Source organism: Schistocerca cancellata, chromosome 4 (assembly GCF_023864275.1).
Source record: "Schistocerca cancellata isolate TAMUIC-IGC-003103 chromosome 4, iqSchCanc2.1, whole genome shotgun sequence".
NCBI classification, from domain to species: Eukaryota; Metazoa; Arthropoda; class Insecta; order Orthoptera; family Acrididae; genus Schistocerca; species Schistocerca cancellata.
The window spans coordinates 124,299,106-124,318,429 of record NC_064629.1 but is presented as its reverse complement, the minus strand read 5'-3'; the positions used below and the strand labels follow the sequence as shown (position 1 = coordinate 124,318,429).

Genomic DNA, 19,324 nt, shown 5'->3' with positions numbered 1-19,324 from the left:
AAATATCTCAAGAAAATGTAGATAGTACCTGCACTAGTCGAGAAATTGCTTCATTACTCGACTCGAAACAGATAAATGAATTAATTGACAGCAAGGCACAACACTAACTACATGAGGGCTACTATAGTATTGTACACAGTTTTATTATTACTATTATTATTATTAGAGTGGTTAGACACAAAGCATTAACAGCCTGAAGACGTCCAGTTTCTGCCAGTTCAGAAGTAAGGAGTGCAGCAATGAAGTGATTTACGAACAGTAAGTATAGTGCACCCATTGGAATTTATTTGATTTTAAATGGGGTTGCAGTGTGTAGGTCAAGCATGTGCCACAATGGAGAGGAGTAATGTAGCGGTAGCATGTTTTGTAACAAGTGTGTACCCTCACTGTGGATAGTTAGTTTTCTTTTCTGAGAAGAAGCTCACACACAGACACACACAGAAACTAATATCATACATCTTTTATCATTTTAAAATTGAAAGTGGTTAGGTGGAAAGTTTTGTTAGGTGGTAAGGTTGGTGATAACTGTGATAATGTGGGGGAGACGGGTGGCAGGGTGGCAACAGATGGCGGGGGGGGGGAGAGAGGGCGGGGATACTAGCTAATATCTGATTGCACTCAGGGGTAGTGGTCTAAGACAGATTGGGAACAACTGTACTAGATTAATGGCCTTCACTGCTCCGCGATGATTCGATCAGGGTCTAACTTAACTCCCTGTCTTGGGTGCTAGGAATCTACGCCTTACGCCATAGAAACAGGTCATAATTCGGACGAAATAGCTCTTAAAATACTACAAGGACTCACTGCAACTCAATTAATCATCCGGCAAGTCGAGGGGTGGGTGAGAGGGGGCGTGCGGAACTGGACGGGACGCTGCAGCGGATGCCGCTCTGTACCCGGAAATGCGCCACACAACACAATAGCCTCGGGTAAAGTTAGCTATAATTAACTTCCTGTCGCCGGACACAATGCTTAATTGCTCTGCATAACCTGTTCTGAGGTTTCTGCACTCATGATATACAGTCAATTACTGCGGCAGCTTGCTGTCACGGTATTGCCAACAACAAAAATTTTAGTTTCGAGTTGCCATAATTCTTGTGGAAATAGATGATTCCTTGTGTCCATGGTTACTACTAAAATGTATTCTTAGTGATCCGGCGTTGTATAACACTACTACTTTTGGGGACTGATGACCTCAGATGTTCAGTCCAATAGTGCTTAGAGCCATTTGAACTACTACTTTTCCTTTTCTTTTACTCCTCAAATATATTTCATCGCAGTTGTTCATCGCTGTGTGCTATTAGAGAATAATATGTAGGACAAAACATGCACTAATTAAAACTATATTTTGGAAAATAGTTTCTCACATTTCGTTAACAGTTAATGTTTCTGTGATGCCTTTTCTGGTCACTGAACACTAATTTATTCATATTCATTTATTCATATTAAATGTCTCATCCAAAATTAATTAACTTTTGTGCTTATTTTAATGAGAAAATTTGACATAATTTGAATTTCAGAGTTCCTAATTTAAAGTTTAAATAAGAATATGGAAGAGTTTTTCCTCAGAAACGAGGTATGTTCAAAGGACTATGTAGAACATTAATTCCGTGAATGATTTTACATATGACATTTCAGCTGGCAGACCTTCAAAAATCAGGCATGTTTTTCGATATAAACAGTAACCAAAGAAATTTGTAATTTTCCAGATTTCTCGTTTTCGGATCATTCGAATTTCTATAACCAATTTTAAAATTTAATTTTCTGGCCAGATTTCGTTCATAACGCCTTATAACACTCAATTTCTAATAAGAATACGTTTTTTTTAAAAAATTTAATTAACTTTAAGGAAATCATATCCGATTTCTTACAACATACAACTCTCGAACAATACATCAGATTAGAAAACAAGGAATACTCACTGATAGCGACGCAACTGCGTTGAAACTGGTTTGGGATAAAAAACAAAAATAATTATTTAGCAAAGTCAGACCTCTATAATACAATGATGTCCAAAATTAAAGCAACAAACGGAAATTTTGCAAGGTTGCATTTATTTTGCCACAAAACAGTGTAAAAAGGTGGCAGTAAAGTAGAAACATTGTAAAGAACACAGTATGTTAACAACTAGAACTTGCATAACGGTAGACAAAAATGTTCTTCGTTTTTTCCAACTTAACGGATTTGCACACACATTCCAGCAACTGGTTAATGCGCTCAGCACTGGACGTGACCACTTCTTGCAGCAATACAGGATCGACAACGACGGGGTATGCTGTGAGTAATGTCATCAGTCTCATGTTGAGGCAATAACGCCCATTCTTCCTGTAGAGCTGCTCCCAAGTCGTGGAGAATGATAGGTGGATGCTGACGTGATGCAACCTGTCTCTCACGCTCGTCCCAGACATGCTCTATGGGATTCAAAACGGGAGAGCGAGCAGGCTACGCCATGCATGCAGTATCTCCCGTTTCCAAGAGAACATCAACCATCCGTCCTCTATGAGGTCGAGCATTATCGTTCGCCAGTACGAGGTCTGGGCCCATACCAGTTCGCAACAACCGCACATGAGGTCCCAAGATCTCGTCGCGATACCTGACACTTAACCTAGGTGATTCACCCGTACAGTTTCATGAAGAGGTGTTCGAGTTGTCAACATAATCCCTGCCCACACCATTACGTATCCTCATCGATATAGATCTCTTTCCCCAATTTTTGGGTCCCGAGATCGCGTTCCACGTTCCCTCCAGATGCGAATGCTTCGAGAATCATTCTGCAGACCAAATCGGGACTCATCTGCGAAAAGAACATTGGCCCATTGTTCACCGTCCAGTTCGCGTATTGACGACTCCACTCTAAACGTTCACTTCTGTGAAGATGCATCAGCGGTACACATACAAAGGTCTCTGACAGTAAAGACTACTCTGCAGAAGTCTTCCGTGCACCATTTGTCACGATACAACACGTCCAGTGGATGCTGCGAGGTCAGATGCCAGTTGCCGTGCAGTACTAAGGCGGTACCGTCGTGCCATTATGTAGAAATAACGGTCCTCTTTTTTTGATTTCACATGTGGTCGGTCCTGCCCTGGTCTTCGGGGTACTATTTAGGTCTCTATAAACTGTCGCCACATCCGAGAAACAACAGAACGATTCACATTAAGCATCGGACCACGTCAGTTTGCAATTGTCCTGCTTCCGTTGTTCTTATGGCCCTCCACCGCAGAGCTTCTGGTAGACGTCTTCTTTGCGCCATACCGGACCGTCTGTGACTGTGTGGACTGAGATTGTGGCTGTGAGGTTATCCAGCAGACACTACCCCATTTGATAGGTCATCGTTGACGTCGTTGTCCGTTGACCGGAATGCCTTTTTCCGTGAAGAACACGATTGTACGGACATCTGTTGACATTTTGTAAGATTATACCGTGAATTAGACACAAGACGGGGAAATAGCTTTTTGTTGCTTTAATTTTGGACATCAGTGATATTACAACTTACAGCTATTATAAATACAACGTTCGTATCACACGCACACACAAGAAGTCCATGTTATAGACAGTTTCAACATCACGATTTGTGACTTCTTATGACGAAGATATAGCTAAGTAGCGAGTTCTTATTTTAAAATAGGTCCGATCTTTGTCAAAGTAATCTTCCGCCTAGCACTGAAGACGGTTGCGTGAAGAACGACCTGCTACTTCTTCGGGACATGGTCCACGGTCACGAACGAGTGTCGACTGTCACACGTCAGATATACGACACGAACTATTCTACAAAATGAAATGGAGCCCTTACATTACACCAGCCTGCTACAGCTTGACAAATCAGAGAACTCCAATAGTGTGACAGTGAGCCGGGGCACCCTATGGAACACGACAGCGTCTCAGTACTGACATCGACATTGTCATTATAAGGTCTGCTTATCAAAGAAGTTATCAAAATCTGTCTGGCGAAGGATTTGCGCAAGCGTGATGGTGACTGCAAATTCGATAGTGTACGGAGTTCGCGTGTTTAGCATTCAACTATGCCTGATATTGCCTAAGCTTCTGCACAGGGTTTGTGAGCAAGGGGTCCATTGTTTGTGTGTGCATGTGGGGGCGGCGGTGCATTCAAGGTATACCTCTGCAGCTGTTAGTGTATGAGGCACAAGCGTTGTGGTGCTGTCTACAGTTAAATGAACCGTACAAGAAGACTATACTGTCAGCATTTCGGGCCAAAAGATAACTGGACGATTAGTGGACGAAATATCAGAAAACGAAAGGAATTAGCTACGACAATATTCCCTAAACTTCACTGATGAGTCGTGGCAGCCCTCTTACAGAATGGCGCACTTCTTATAAAGGCCTTGACGTGAAGTGTAATCAGAAAGAAGCGGCAGCGTGGGAGGAGCGGGGTGCGGCTAAGGAGTCGCCATGGCTCGAGACAATTTCCGCCGGGCCCGACGTTGCCATTTCAGCTCGAGGCTGGGGGCGCTCCCGCACCTTTGCCGGATACGGGCTGCCATGTGCCATGCTCTCCTCGTCGCCGCTTCTGCTGTGTATTGCTCCGTGAACGAGTGTCTGTCAACAGCACCTACTACATTTCACTTATCAAATCAGACATTGAGCAAACATGATAAACTGCCTGTACCTATATCTCTACATTGTACGGAATGTGCACTATCTGATCAAAAGTATCTCGACATCTATTAGTGGAAGTTAATATTGTGTGTGTCCACCCTTCGCCTTTCTGATGGCTTGAACTCTGCAGGAGACCTTTCAAGAGGTGTCTGGATGTCTGTGGAGAAACGACAGCCCATTCTTCCTCAATAAATGATAGTTAATGATGTTGGACGCTGAGGTCCAGAGCGATGTCGACGTTTTAAATCCTTCCAAAAATGTTCCATTGTGTTCAGGTCGGTACTTTATTTATTTAGAATTGGAAGGAAAATCAGCATTGGCCGTATTTTGTTGTTTTATTGTCAGCAAAATCGATTTTCGGTCACTTAGTGACCATCCTCAGTGCAGTAATAAACAATTAAAATTTGTAGGCACTGGTATCAAGCTATAACCACGAGCTTAGAGCGATCACATAAACTTTGTTTTTTTTTTATGTGATCGCTCTAAGCTCGTGGTTATAGCTTGATACCAGTGCCTACCAATTTTAATTGTATATTACTGCACTGAGGATGGTCACTAAGTGACCGAAAATCGATTTTGCTGACAATAAAACAACAAAATACTGCCAATTCTGATTTTCCTTCCAATTCTATCCACTATTTGGTCGTGGTGCACACAACACGCCATGGAGTCGCCAATCAATAAAACTTTATTTATTTATTTAATCGTATGGCTAGGGCCCCCCGTCGGGCAGACCGTTCGCCGGGTGCCGGTCTTTCAATTTGACGCCACTTCGGCGACCTGCAATTGATGAGGACAGCACAACACCCAGTCCCAGGGCGGAGTAAATTCCCTGACCCAGGCGGGAACTGAACCCGGGCCCAGAGGATTGACAATCCGTCACGCTGACCACTTTTTTTTGTTTTTTTGTTTTTTTGTTGTTTTTTTTCCCGACCGGGAGCCGAACCCGGGATCTGCGTCTTACATGGCAGACGCTCTACCCATCTTTTTTTCTTTTTTATTTTTTATTTTCTTATTTTTTGTTTTTCTTATTTTTTATTTTTTCTGTTTTTAATTTATTCTATTTTATTTTATTAATTCCAATGTCAGGCTTACCACCTTTGCTGACATACATTTTGTTGTACTACCGCATAAATTGTGTCTACAATGTCCATATGTTGACAAATAGTGGCTAATTAGAAAATTAATTAAGGAAATGAAGAAAACTGAAAATGCCTAAATGAAAGGCAGGAAGACATTGTGGATAGTACAGATACAAAAGAAACATGCTCCAGTAGCAATGAAATGAAATTCGTGTCGGGGGCGACACCTGCTCACGACCCGACGTTCGATAGAGCAAGAGAGCCATCTATCGACTCGTTCTCCAGACGTTGGTGTAAGACTGGGTCGTCTTCTCGAAATTAACTAAGGGTCCGTAAGTGTGATCGATGTCTATCTCGGCTTCTTCGTCTATCTCATCTCTCACCCGTCACACCCCATCTGGCCGGCGGGTCGGTAAATGTAAGTCGCAAGTAATTAGCGAAGTCTTACCCATATCTCTTATGCTGTTGCAACTTAGTGTGTCCATGCAGGAGAAAATGCCAAAAATCAATTTTGTCCTTTTCCGATTCGTTATACACGTAGCCCACCACCATTCCCCGTACCCATGTCACTGCATTGGTTTTTAGGACCGGAAAATAAGATTCTTGGGGGGAAAAAAAGTGTGTCTGACGAAATTGTGTGAGGGCGGAGCGTAACAGGAACGCCAATATCTGTTGTGCCAAGTGCCACACTGGAACCGTCCCACTACATGCTAAACGATGTTCATCAGTGTCCACTGTTGCGCAGCCTAAACATAGTGGAGTGTCTGCCAAATGAATAGCGTGCCGCCGTTGATTCGTTGCGAACTTCCTATTTACCACCACATACCATGTTGAGCGTACCGACGTTGGGAGGTAAACGTTCCGTATAACGCGCCATATCTGTCGCCAGTTCATGTCTGGGTACTTCTTTTCCAGGGTATTCATGGGGCACCGGCGCAGTAAGAGTTGGTATACATCTCGCGTCGTCGGTAGTCGTGTTGTTGGGAAGGACTCTCTGACATAGCTAAGCTCCAAAAAAAAAAAAAAAAAAGACTTGAAATTTGACAGCTTCCGTGAAATATATCCCACACTGACTGGGGGCAGCATTGAAATGGGCGCTAGTACATCGACCAACGCACCCGAGATATTGCGAAATTGACCGCGCCACTGTCGGAAAATCGTACTGACGAATAACGCCCGTGCCTTTTCATATACGTTCACTAGACCAAGTCCACCCTCTCCAGGTGGTAGCGTAAGCGTTGTGTATTGGATCTTAAACAGGCGTCCCACACTCACGTAGTTTCCGAAAGTTGCTTGTATCCGTGATGCCATTGTGCGCGTTAAAGGCAGGACATGCGCTACGTGAGTGAGTCTCGGTGTTAGGTATACGTTAACATAGGTCACCCTCTGAATCATATCCAACGCTCTCAATTTCTGTAACAGCACCATTGTCCGCATCAGCTTCAATATGCGTGGGTAGTTATCCGCTGCTGTCCGCTGCACATCCGTGTGGAATGTAACACCTAGACATTTTATGGTCTTAACTAACATGAGCGGGCCTCCATCCCCCGGTTGTAATCCTCGACCGACATTCATGCAGCGTGATTTCTGTAGATTAAGCACGGTTCCTGCCGCCATCCCGTATCGATGTATCCATGCCAACACCGTACGTACTTCATCGCCTGTCCTTGTCACCAGCATAACATCGTCAGCATAAGCGCGGCAATGAAAGGTCAGTTGTGGCAACGGCACTCCCTCCAACCACCTTCGGAGACCATATAGACAGGGTTCCAAAGCCATTGCATACAAAAATATCGAAAGGGGGCAACCTTGACGAACTGACCTTGAAATAATAATGTAGTCAGTGCCCCGTCCATTCACCGAGACCTTTGATCGCACGCCGTGTAACAGTCGCATGATCACTAGAATGAAGGCCTGCGGGATTCCCAATCTGCCCATCACCGCATGCAAAAAGGTGTGATCCACTCTGTCGAACGCATGATCGAAGTCAATAGCGACGAGTGCTCCACGCATTCGGCACGCCGCTGCTAATGCGATGGTATCTCGGTAGTCACCGAGCGCCGTATGTACGTTACTCTTACCGCCGAGGCAAGTTTGATCTATGAGGAGTCTAGCAGAAACTGAAGACCGTAGGCGAGCCCCAAGGATGCGCGCGAAAATCTTATAGTCGCAGTTCAAGAGAGTGAGTGGTCTATAATCTCCTGGCCTTCTGCCATCACGTGGTTTGGGTATTGGGATGATGATACCCTCCGTGAACTCGGCAGGTATCTCAGTCTGTGGTAACAGGAGTTCGTTGTACATCTGAATCCAGGTCCGTCCCATGAGGTATGCAAAGGCGCGGTAAAATTCAGTTGGGAAGCCGTCCTGTCCTGGGGACTTGTTCGGAGCCCCCGACCACTCAGCTACCGGGAGCGGACTGGTCGGGTCTCTGGGCACACTAGTCCGTTTCAAGTATGTTATTGTGCGCAAATCATTGCTTCACAGATGCTGTTATACGACAGGGTACTTTATCATGCTTATACAAACCATCATCTTCTCAGAGCTGTTCCTGTCTGCATGCAGTACACAATACTGTAAAGTGTGTTATGTGTATTCGTATCCTTCCACATTTAGCATATTCTGAAGGGCAATAAAGCGACTACACCCTAGAACAAAAATACTCTACATCTTAACACCACCTAATCCATACTACAGTGTTGGCACTACACATGACGGCAGGTAACATTCTCCAACTATTCGTCAATCCGAAACCGTTCCATCAGATTGCCGCACGATATAGCGTAATTCGTCACTCCAAATCACACGTTTCCAATCATCCACTGTGCAGTAATGGTTCAAATGGCTCTGAGCACTATGGGACTCAACATCTGAGGTCATCCGTCCCGTAGAACTTAGAACTACTTAAAGCTAACTAACCTAAGGACATCACACACATCCATGCCTGAGGCAGGATTCGAACCTGCGACCGTAGCGGTCGCGCGGTTCCAGACTGAAGCTCCTAGAACCGCTCGGCCACACGGGCCGGCCACTGTGCAGTAGGACAGCTCTATACATCACCTCAAGCGTCGCTTAGCACTGATGACAAAAATGTGTAGCATACGAGAAGCCGCTCCACCATTGTCTGCTACTAGCACTTTGGAACTCACGACTGATTCCTTTTGCTGATTTATGTGATTGTTACAACCACTTCCCGCTAAACGTGACGGTCCCTGTCCGTCTCTACATGAGGTCTGGTCTTGGTTTAACTGTGGTTGCTCCTTCGCGTTTCCATTTCACAATCACACCACGAACGGTCGACATGCGCAACTTTAAAAGGGTTGAAATGTCAATGAACGATTTATTACACAGGTGGCATCCAATGACTAAAACATGTTCGATGTCACTGACATCTCCTGGTCGACCCATTCCGCTCTTATTGATTCTCTGCTGCCAACACAACACTCCTCGCCCCCTTTTATAGTGACCGGTTCTCTTTCGTGATAGCTAGTGCTTAGTTTCGCATTAAGAGTGAGTGTCCGGATACTTTTGATCGGATAATATATGAACAAAGTACCACCTACTCCAATATATGAACAAAGTAAGAGCATATGGACTATCACACCAATCGTGTGATTGGGTTGAAGAGTTCCTAGATAACAGAACGCAGCATGTCATTCTCAATGGAGAGAAGTCTTCTGAAGTAAGAGTGGTTTCAGGTGTGCCGCAGGGGAGTGTCTTAGGACCGTTGCTATTCACAATATACATAAATGACCTTGTGGATAACATCGGAAGTTCACTGAGGCTTTTTGCGGATGATGCTGTGGTATATCGAGAGGTTGTAACAATGGAAAATTGTACTGAAATGCAGGAGGATTTGCAACGAATTGACGTATAGTTCAGGGAATGGTAATTGAATCTCAATGTAGACAAGTGTAATGTGCTGCGAATACATAGAAAGAAAGATCCTTTATCATTTAGCTACAATATAGCAGGGCAGCAACTGGAAGCAGTTAATTCCATAAATTATCTGGGAGTACGCATTAGGAGTGATTTAAAATGGAATGACCATAAACAATTGATTGTCGGTAAAGCAGATGCCAGACTAAGATTCATTGGAAGAATCCAAAGGAAATGCAATCCGGAAACAAAGGAAGTAGGTTACAGTACACTTGTTCGCCAATTGCTTGAATATTGTTCACCAGTGTGGGATCCGTACCAGATAGGGTTGATAGAAGAGATAGAGAAGATCCAACGGAGAGCAGCGCGCTTCGTTACAGGATCATTTACTAATCGCGAAAGCTTTACGGAGATGATAGATAAACTTCAGTGGAAGACTTTGCAGGAGAGACGCTCAGTAGCTCGGTACGGGCTTTTGTTGAAGTTTCGAGAACATACCTTCACCGAGGAGTCAAGCAGTATATTGCTCCCTCCTATGTATATCTCTCGAAGAGACCATGAGGATAAAATCAGAGAGATTAGAGCCCACACAGAGGCATACTGACAATCTTTCTTTCCACGAACAATAGGAGACTGGAATAGAAGGGAGAACCGATAGAGGTACTCAAAGTACCCTCCGCTACACACCTTCAAGTGGCTTGCGGAGTATGTATGGATGTAGATGTAGATATTACTGCATTATAAACTGCACTCGTAGCCAGAGAGGCAGAAATCTCTTGTTACTTCCGAGAATTAGAGACACAGATATACAGGGTGTTTCAAAAATGACCGGTATATTTGAAGCGGCAATAAAAACTAAACGAGCAGCGATAGAAATACACCGTTTGTTGCAATATGCTTGGGACAACAGTACATTTTCAGGCAGACAAACTTTCGAAATTACAGTAGTTACAATTTTCAACAACAGATGGCGCTGCGGTCTGGGAAACTCTATAGTACGATATTTTCCACATATCCACCATGCATAGCAATAATATGGCGTAGTCTCTGAATGAAATTACCCGAAACCTTTGACAACGTGTCTGGTGGAATGGCTTCACATGCAGATGAGATGTACTGCTTCAGCTGTTCAATTGTTTCTGGATTCTGGCGGTACACCTGGTCTTTCAAGTGTCCCCACAGAAAGAAGTCACAGGGGTTCATGTCTGGCGAATAGGGAGGCTAATCCACGCCGCCTCCTGTATGTTTCGGATAGCCCAAAGCAATCACACGATCATCGAAATATTCATTCAGGAAATTAAAGACGTCGGCCGTGCGATGTGGCCGGGCACCATCTTGCATAAACCACGAGGTGTTCGCAGTGTCGTCTAAGGCAGTTTGTACCGCCACAAATTCACGAAGAATGTCCAGATAGCGTGATGCAGTAATCGTTTCGGATCTGAAAAATGGGCCAATGATTCCTTTGGAAGAAATGGCGGCCCAGACCAGTACTTTTTGAGGATGCAGGGACGATGGGACTGCAACATGGGGCTTTTCGGTTCCCCATATGCGCCAGTTCTGTTTATTGACGAAGCCGTCCAGGTAGTAAAAATAAGCTTCGTCAGTAAACCAAATGCTGCCCACATGCATATCGCCGTCATCAATCCTGTGCACTATATCGTTAGCGAATGTCTCTCGTGCAGCAATGGTAGCAGCGCTGAGGAATTGCCGCGTTTGAATTTTGTATGGATAGAGGTGTAAACTCTGGCGCATGAGACGATACGTGGACGTTGGCGTGATTTGGACCGCAGCTGCAACACGGCGAACGGAAACCCGAGGCCGCTGTTGGATCACCTGCTGCACTCGCTGCGCGTTGCCCTCTGTGGTTGCCGTACGCGGTCGCCCTACCTTTCCAGCACGTTCATCCGTCACGTTCCCAGTCCGTTGAAATTTTTCAAACAGATCCTTTATTGTATCGCTTTTCGGTCCTTTGGTTACATTAAACCTCCGTTGAAAACTTCGTCTTGTTGCAACAACACTGTGTTCTAGGCGGTGGAATTCCAACACCAGAAAAATCCTCTGTTCTAAGGAATAAACCATGTTGTCTACAGCACACTTGCACGTTGTGAACAGCACACGCTTACAGCGGAAAGACGACGTACAGAATGGCGCACCCACAGACTGCGTTGTCTTCTATATCTTTCACATCACTTGCAGCGCCATCTGTTGTTGAAAATTGTAACTACTGTAATTTCAAAAGTTTGTCCGCCTGAAAATGTACTGTTGTCCCAAGCATATTGCAACAAACGGTGTATTTCTATCGCTGCTCGTTTAGTTTTTACTGCCGTTTCAAATAGACCGGTCATTTTTGAAACACCCTAAGTACGGTCCGATATAGCTACACTAGCAACGCTGATAACCGGTATTCAAGTGGGCTATCGCTAAAGTGTCTCCCAGACTGATATAGTAACATATAAGGCGCAGTCAAGTGAAGAGATAGAGGGAAAAAAGTAAGCTGTTATTTCAAAAGTAATTGTCGTAACTGTTATAACATGCATCCCACTGTGAGACATACGGTCAATGTCTTCAAGAAAAAAGGTTTGCGGTTGTCTACGGAATCATGATTGTACCCAGGCGTGCATCTCTTCGTCCGAAGCAAATGTCTTTCTTCACGGCTCCAAAAATATGGAAATCGTATGGAGACAGATCGGGACTATGTGGAGGATGCGTAAGGGCTTCACAGCGGAATGTCTGCAGCGTAGGCGAAACAACTTTGCAAAATGTGGGCGGGTATAATCTTGCAACAGAATAATGCCGTCCGTCAACATTGCTGGGCGTTTGGGCTTGATGGTGCGCTTCGATTTTTGCAAAGTGTCCACGTACCGCTGTGCATTAATTGTGGCGCCGTGTTCCAGAAAGTCAATGACCAGCGGGTTGATGGACGGCATTGCTCCGTTCCAGGATAATGCCAGCCCACATGTTGCCAAGGTTTTATCGACTACGCTGCAGAGGTTTCTCCGACGGCCTTGCCGCAGTGGTAACACCGTTTTCTTTCGGATCACCGAAGATAAGTGCTGTCTGGCTTGGCTAGTACTTGGACGGATGACAGTATGGGTCTGCCTGGTGCTGCTGGCAAGAGGGATGCACCCAACACCTGTGAGGCCAATTGAGGACCTACTTGATTAACAAGTAGCAGCTCTGGTCACGAAAACTGACAACTGCTGGGAGAATGGTGTGTTGACCACATGCCCCTCTATACCCGCATCTAGTGACGCCTATCGTCTGACGATGATACGGCGGTCAGTAGGTACCGATGGGCCTGCCTCCTGATCGGACGGAGTTTAGTATTAGTTTTGCAGACATTTAGCTGGCAAGGCTCTTACACATCCTCTATACAGCTCTATACAGTAACGATCTCTTCCCCTACGATTTACATACTTTTGCAGCCCTGAGGAAAGACATTCGTGGCCGTCGATTTGCTTCGGATGGCCAGGTGCACGCCTGGATACAATTGTACACTACTGGCCATTAAAATTGCTACACCATGAAGATGATGTGCTACAGACGCGGAATTTAACCGACAGGAAGAAGATGCTGTGATATGCAAATAATTAGCTCTTCAGAGCATTCACACAAGATTGGCTCCGGTGGCGACACCTACAACGTGCTGACATGAGGAAAGTTTCCAACCGACTTCTCATACACAAACAGCAGTTGATCGGCGTTGCCCGGTGATGCCTCGTGTAAGGAGGAGAAATGCGTACCATCACGTTACCGACTTTGATAAAGGTCGGATTGTAGCCTATCGCGATTGAGGTTTATCGTATTGCTACATTGCTGCTCGCATTGGTCGAGATCCAATGACTGTTAGCAGAATACGGAGTCGGTGGGTTCAGGAGGGTAACACGGAACGCCGTGCAGGATTCCAACGCCCTCGTATCACTAGCAGTCGAGATGACAGGCTTCTTATCTGCATGGCTGTAACGGATCATGCAGCCACGTCTCGATCCCTGAGTAAACAGATGGGGATGTTTGCAAGACAACAACCATCTGCACGAACAGTTCGACGACGTTTGCAGCAGCATGGACTATCAGCTCCGAGACCATGGCTGCGGTTACGCTTGACGCTACATCACAGACAGGACCGCCTGCGATGGTGTACTCAACGACGAACCTGGGTGCGCGAATGGCAAAACCTCATTATTTCGGATGAATCCAGGTTCTGTTTACAGTATCATGATGGTCGCATCCGTGTTTGGCGACACCGCGGTGAACGCACATTGGAAGCGTGTATTCGTCATCGCCATACTGGAGTATCACCCGGCGTGACGGTATGGGGTGCCATTGGTTACACGTCTCGGTCACCTCTTGTTCGCATTGACGGCACTTTGATGAACAGTGGACGTTACATTTCATATGTGTTACGACCCGTGGCTCTACCCTTCATTCGATCCCAGCCTAACCCTACATTTCAGCAGGATAATGCACGACCTCATGTTGCAGGTCCTGTACGGGCCTTTCTGGATACAGAAAATGTTCGGCTGCTGCCCTGGTCAGCACATTCTCTAGATCTCTCACCAATTGAAAACGTCTGGTCAATGGTGGCCGAGCAACTGGTTCGTCACAATACGCCAGTCACTACTCTTGATGAACTGTGACGTGTTGAAGCTGCCTGGGCAGCTGTACCTGTACACGCCATCCAGGCTCTGTTTGACTCAATGCCCAGGCGTATCAAGGCCGTTATTACGGCCAGAGGTGGTTGTTCTGGGTACTGATTTCTCAGGATCTATGCACCCAAATTGCGTGAAAATGTAGTCACATGTCAGTTCTAGTATAGTATATTTGTCCAATGAATATTCGTTTATCACCTGCCTTTCTTGTCGGTGTAGCAATTTTAATGGCCAGTAGTGTAGTTCCGTAGTTCCTTGAAGACACTGGCCGTCTTGTCTCACAGTGGAGCAAATTTATTATCAGTTATGCACTAAAAGACCTAAGTAGAGCCCGCATCTCGTGGTCGTGTGGTAGCGTTCTCGCTTCCCACGCCCGGGTTCCCGGGTTCGATTCCCGGCGGGGTCAGGGATTTTCTCTGCCTCGTGATGGCTGGGTGTTGTGTGCTGTCCTTAGGTTAGTTAGGTTTAAGTAGTTCTAAGTTCTAGGGGACTGATGACCATAGATGTTAAGTCCCATAGTGCTCAGAGCCATTTGAAGCCACCTAAGTAGAAACAAGGCGGCAGCAGTAGACAACATTCCGTTAGAACTAGTGATAGCCTTGGGAGAGCCAGCCATGATCAACCTCTTCTATCTGGTGGGCAAGATGTATGAGATAGGCGAAATAGCCTCAGACTTCAAGAAGAATATAATAATTCCGATTCCAAAGGAACCAGGTACTAACATATGTGAAAATTACCGAACTATCAGTTTAATAAGTCACGGTTGCAAAATACTAACACAAATTGTTTACAGACGAACGGAAAGACTGGTAGAAGCCGACCTCGGGGAAGATCAGTGTGGATCATATAGAAATGAGGGAGGCAATACTAACCCTACGACTTATCTTAGAAGCTAGGTTAAGGGAAGGCAAACCTACGTTTATGGCATTTGTAGAATTAGAGAAAGCTTTTAACAATGTATTGACTGAAATACTCTCTTTCAAATTATGAAGGAGGCAGGGGTAAAATACAGGGAACGAAAGGCTATTTACAATTTGGACAGAAACCAGAAGGCACTGATAAGAGTCGACGGGCACGAAATGGAATCAATGTTTGAGAAGGGAGTGAGACAGGGTTATAGCGTATCCCTAATGTTATTCAATCTGAACATTGAACAAGCAGTAAAGGATCCCAAGGAAAAATTTGGAGTAAGAATTAAAATCCATGGAAAAGAAAGAAAAATCTTAAGGTTTGCCGATGGCGTTGTAACTCTCTCAGAGACAGCAAAGGGCTTGAAGCAACAGCTGAACGAAATGGGCAGTGTCTTGAAAGGAGGATATTTGATGAACATCAACAAAAGTAACACGAGAGTAATGGAATGTAGTCTAATTAAATCAGGTAATGCGAGGGAATTAGATTAGAAATGGTTCAAATGACTCTGAGCACTATGGGACTTAACATCTATGGTCATCAGTCCCCTAGAACTTAGAACTACTTAAACCTAACTAACCTAAGGACAGCACACAACACCCAGTCATCACGAGGCAGAGAAAATCCCTGACCCCGCCGGGAATCGAACCCGGGAACCCGGGCGTGGGAAGCAAGAATGCTACCGCACGACCACGAGCTGCGGACAATTAGATTAGAAAATGAGACACTTAAAGTAGTAGATGAGTTTTGCTACTTGGGCAGCAAAATAACTGAGGATGGTCGAACTACAGCGGATATAAAATGTAGACTGGCGATGGCAAGGAAAGCGTTTCTGGAGAAGAGAAATTTGCTAACATCGAGTATAGATTTAAATGTCAGGAAGTCTTTTCTGAAAGTATTTGTATTCAGTGCAGCCATGTATGGATGTGAAACATGGACAATTAACAGTTTACACAAGAAAAGAAGCTTTTGAAATGTGAAATGTGGTGCTGCAGAAGAATTCTGAAGATTAGATGGATAGATCACATAACTAATGAGGAGGTACTGAACAGAAACTGAACAGAATTGGGGAGAAAAGTAATTTGTGGAACAACTTGACTAGAAGAAGGGATTGGTTGGTAGGACACGTCCTGAGGCATCAAGGAATCACCAATGTCGTACTGGAGGGAAGCGTGGAGGGTAGAAACCGTAAACGGAGACCAACAGATGAATACACTAAGCAGATTCAGAAGTATGTAGGTTGCAGGAGTTACTTGGAGATGAAGAGTCTTTCACTGTAGTTAACAGGACCGGTAGATACGAGATGTGTTGTCCCCTCTCCGAAAATGTTACATTGTCGAGTAATATTTCTGGATTGATCGTAGAATTGCTTTTAGATAGTCTCGTCCACAGGCGAGGTGCACTTTTCTAATATATTGAAGACTTTCACTTTCCTTATCTACGACAAACCTACTTGACGGTTTCATGACAGTACTGCAGTATCTAAAGGCGTCACATTCATGGGAGCCATGCTGATGAACTAAAATCTTAAGTTTATTACAGGAAGATGGTTCTAAGTCACCGAAATGTGTGATGGCTAGTAAAAATACAATTTAACTTAACTAAAACTAACTCCTCCGAAACAGGCCATGAAGGCCCACGTAACCGACCGGCCGCCGTGTCATCCTCAACCACAGGCGTAACTGGATGCGGATATGGAGGGGTATGTGATCAGCACACCACTCTCGCGGCCGTATGCCAGTTTCCGAGACTGAAGCCGCTACTTCTCAATCAAGTAGCTCCTCAGTTTGCCTCACAAGGGCTGGCTCTCAAATGGTTCAAATGGCTCTGAGCACTATGGGACTTAACATCTATGGTCATCAGTCCCCTAGAACTTTGAACTACTTAAACCTAACTAACCTAAGGACATCACACAACACCCCACAAGGGCTGAGTGCACCCCGCTTGCCAACAGCGCTCGGTAGGCCGGATGGTCACCCATCCAAGTGCTAGCCCAGCCCGACAGCGCTTAACTTCGGTGATCTGACGGGAACCGGTGTTACCACTGCGGCAAGGCCGTTGACAAAAAATACAATTTAGTTACTAGTTATATCGTGTATTATTAGATTAATATGCTGTTACAAACGCAGATATCATTAATACAGTTGTGCACATTCTAACCGCAGATAAAACTATCTAGCGTTATAGTGCGATAGACTCGAAGCGGCAGCACGGAAGTGAAGGGCTCGCGTCTGTAACATGTGAAACGTAGCACTGTAAAGCAAACAGTTACGGTGAAATTGTGCTGTAAATTAGAAGACATGGCAACAGACGTGGACATGTGACCTTCTTTTTCCAACTTCTTGAGAGGGAAGGAAATCCCTCTAAGAAGCGTGTTTCTTCGGAAGCCATGTTTTATTCTGGAGAGGTGCATACATGAAGAAAGCTGGTATTTGGTAGCCCAGGAGAAATGAATAATCGCTGAGCTTCTTAATGTCGAGGTTCCTTTTCCCAAGAAAACGGCCCAATAAACCTTACCAAAACTTTTCAGAAGAGAAAAACTGGCTTCAGATTTATGGTGTATTCAGTATCACTAGACCATTGAAACCATTGTATTGTGCCAAAATTTCACACACACACAGAAAATCAAATTTGTGACATTACAAAGAACTGGAAGTGAAGATAAAACCTGGTGTTACTGGTCCGACCGAAAGAAAAAATTGCCAAAACAAAAGGTCGCATAGACCATCATCTCCTCCAAAGTCTATAGTTAGGCTATCAAATACCTGCACCACCACAATAAAGATTGGTGATAAAACTGTTTAATAAAGCTCTAGTACATCCGCCAATCAAATCAGTTCCTGATTGCAGCATGGCACCGTGTAATACTAGTTGTAATACAATATCTGTTGGCATCCATTCGCCGCTCCAGGCAAGAACTGCCACAGAGGAGCGGCTAACAGCTGGTATGTGTTGCGTGACAAGGACCCCGCACACTGCGCCTTGTCTGTAAGGCAGTTTTCAGCTTCAAAGTCTGCTTGTGTGAGCGAGCATCCACTGTATTTGTCAGATTTTGCTCCAACACACATTTTTGTTTCCCACAAGATTAAACTCGCTCAAAAAGAGTATTATTTTAAACGATTTCTAGACTTTTAACTTGCTTCGACCGACGTGTAAAAGAATGTCTACTGTCTTTGTAAATATTCCTAAAAACGTGTAAACTTTTCCAGAGCTGAAGAGACGTTGCTTCCAAACTGTGGAACTGAGAAATTTAAAAATAGTTCACAGCATTAGTGACTGTTATCTGACCAGTTAGCCGTACCACAGACGAAATCACTTTGGAGAACCACAAATAAGCCGCTCGAGATTCTTAGAGGGAAATGGGATTTTAAAAGGTCGTTAACGCGATTTTCACAATAACGTGACTCATACAAATCCTGCGAATGACAAGGAGTGAACAGTGACTCGTATTTTATGGAGTTAACGATAGAAAGAAATATATCTAATACAGGGAATCATTCAATCAACCGGCCCGCCGGAGTGGCCGTGCGGTTCTAGGCGCTACAGTTTGGAACCGGGCTACCGCTACGGTCGCAGGTTCGAATCCTGCTTCGGGCATGGATGTGTGTGATGTCCTTAGGTTAGTTAGGTTTAAGTAGTTCTAAGTTCTAGGGGACTGATGACCTCAGATGTTAAGTACCATAGTGCTCAGAGCCATTCGAACCATTCAAGTACTCAGAGCCATTTGAACCATTCAATCAACCGCTAGTAGACAGGCAACAGGTTGTCAACTGTGATTTAGAAGATAAATAATATGCGTCTGCATCAAGATCCGTACTCCGCAAGGCACCGTGCGAAAAGTGACAAAGGGTGAATTATAAACCAGAATAACTTTCCTCTTTCATTTTCCATTCGCGAATGATAGGCGGAACAATCGTCACTATCTTCTCTGTACACCATATTTTCCTATTTTATCCTTGGGATTTAAGTTGGAGGAAATCATATGATTCTGTACTTATATTAGAGTGTAGAAACTCGGAGTATAGAGAGCGAGGCTCTGGCAAATGCATAACGGTTTTCTTGTAGTGGGTTTCACTGAGTATTTCTGTGACGTCCTTCCGCTGGCAGAGGAGAGCAAAGACGAGTTGCGTAGCTCTTCTTCAAATCATCAGCAGTTGTTTCGTTAACCTACAACCTGGCAAATATCTCAGTCC

The 19,324-nt window shown here is 44.7% G+C and overlaps 1 protein-coding gene and 1 pseudogene across 1 annotated transcript in view; both read right to left on the bottom strand.

Moving 5' to 3' along the window:
* Positions 1 to 19,324, bottom strand: part of LOC126183922 (protein sickie-like) — a 366,138-nt gene that overhangs the window by 274,182 nt on the left and 72,632 nt on the right. The window lies entirely within an intron of this gene.
* On the bottom strand, positions 17,077 to 17,194 carry LOC126185460 (5S ribosomal RNA; annotated as a pseudogene).